Below are 2,210 nucleotides of genomic sequence, written 5' to 3'. Positions count from 1 at the left end.
AAGCATGGATCCATGGCCTTCCCAACAAATAGCTGTAACTGGGATTAATATCCATGATATGGAATACTATCTGGAAAGTGCAGGGTCCTATTTTTATAGGCAACTCCATTTCCCCCATGACATCCCTGTTGGATCCATCAAATGCCTTCACCACCATAGAGCTTGGTCTCATATACGATGCATCAACTGGAAGCCTAGACAACGTCCTTTTCGACATGACATTGAGAGATGAGCCATTATCGATAAGAACTTTGCCAATTAGGCAATTCTGATACATTACGGAGATGCGCATAGGGTTAGTATGTCCCATTCCCTCATAAGGTATTTCCTGATCGTTAAAAGATATGTAATTGTCAGCCACAATGTTATTGATGATGCCACCAAGCTTGTCAGTGGTTATGTCGTGACTAACATGTGCACGGTTCAGTATCTCCATTAGCACTTTTCTTTGGGGTTCAGAGCTCATTAGCAGAGACAAAATGGATATCCTGGGTGGAGTGCGGTTTAGTTGATCCACGACCTTATACTCACTCTGTTTTATGAACTTCAGAAATTCACAAGCCTCTTCATTGGATATTTCCCCTTTATCTCCATGATTATGCAACAGGTCATTCAGATTGGCATCTAGTTCATCTTTTACAGGGATATATGCTTTACCTTTTCCTTTATCTTTGGCTAAGGCTTTTTCAGCGTCTGAGGGAACAAAGACACGTCCACTTCTGGTTATCCGACTATCCCCAACAACATTGGTGACTTCTATTTGTTGCTGAGTTGTCTCTGAATTCCCTCCACTATAGATCCATGGTACCGCTTTATCTGTTTTGTAAGGGAAAGGTTGTGGTTTCTCTTCTGCTGCAGGCCTCAGAACAGGCTCCATCCTACTTATGACTAGCACCTATCGAGTTATTTGTGGGTGTAATTGAGCATTATCCAAAATGTTCAATACAGGTTCATATAGAGTAATTGATGGCCTCATAGTCCTTCTCATGTCTTCCTCACTTCTAGTGGTAGTGTTAACAACTTGATACGAAGGCCCCCTCTCTATTGTGGTCAACCTCATATCCAACATTTTCTTCAACAAGATCTTAAATTCTGGACACTCCTCTAGGGAGTGACTCACTTCGCCATGCAACTCACAACCAGTTGAAACTTCATCTTCCACCATCCCACGCTTGCATATCTCTTGAAAAATTACCCTCATGGGTGTTTTTACTTCATTTGCCTCCCAAACGAATGCTCTACCTTGAGCCTCCTCTACAATATTCACACCCTGATTACCATGATTAGCTAATGGATTTCTGTCCACGTCTGGCACAGTAGGCTTGAAATGTAGTTGTTTGGCATTGATTAGGTTTTGCACCTTATGCTTCAGAGCCTTACAATGTTCGATAGAGTGGTCGATGACTCCAGAGTGGTACTCGCAGGTAACATTGGGATTAAACCAAGCCCCATGTGATTCAGGCACTGTTCCTACTATAGGGCTTATCATTCGTTTGGGAGGCATCAGCTTGTACAGTTCTGCATAAGATATAGGTATGGGATCGAGTCTGGTGTGGTAAGGATGCTTAGGAGCAATGTTTATATGATACCTGGGTGAGAAAATTTTCATTTTATTTAAGTGAACAAAAATGATGCATGCAAGAACAAAAATTTAAATTCCTTTTCGTATAGAGGATCGGTATAGCAAGACATTTCGACCCGCATTCTGTCGACCTTGAGGCGTGCCCTTATTGTCTCATTTTTACGTTGACGTCAATTTTAGAGTCAAACTTCAAGTTTCTAACCTCGATTGCATCTTTGTTCGTTCTCTTGTTAGAGGTTGTTAGCATTAAACGTCTTGCCCTACATTTGGTGATTTGAGGGCGTACCCAACAAAGTCGCATGCAGTTGATGACAACCATTAGAGAAAACATATAGTTTTAGACCAAGGTTGTATCTAAGTAGAAGACGTTTTAAACATTTTTGGAGATAACATTTATTTGTAAATGGGAGTCAATTTTGCACTTGCACACATAGATATAAAGAATTGCGAAAACAAGATCTCTTATTAATACTTCAAGCAAATGATTACAATTCGTTTATTGTTTATTCTCCTATTCCTTATTTCTAAATTCTTTTGTAGCCTCTACCCGCCATTTCTGAAGTTGTCTAGCTATTCCCTCGCAAGCTTCAAAAAATGCCTTCATTTCTGGAAGAAGCTCTGTTTCCGG

This window comes from Lupinus angustifolius, chromosome LG18, assembly GCF_001865875.1.
Source record: "Lupinus angustifolius cultivar Tanjil chromosome LG18, LupAngTanjil_v1.0, whole genome shotgun sequence".
Taxonomy (NCBI): Eukaryota; Viridiplantae; Streptophyta; class Magnoliopsida; order Fabales; family Fabaceae; genus Lupinus; species Lupinus angustifolius.
Note: the sequence above shows the minus strand (reverse complement) of the source record.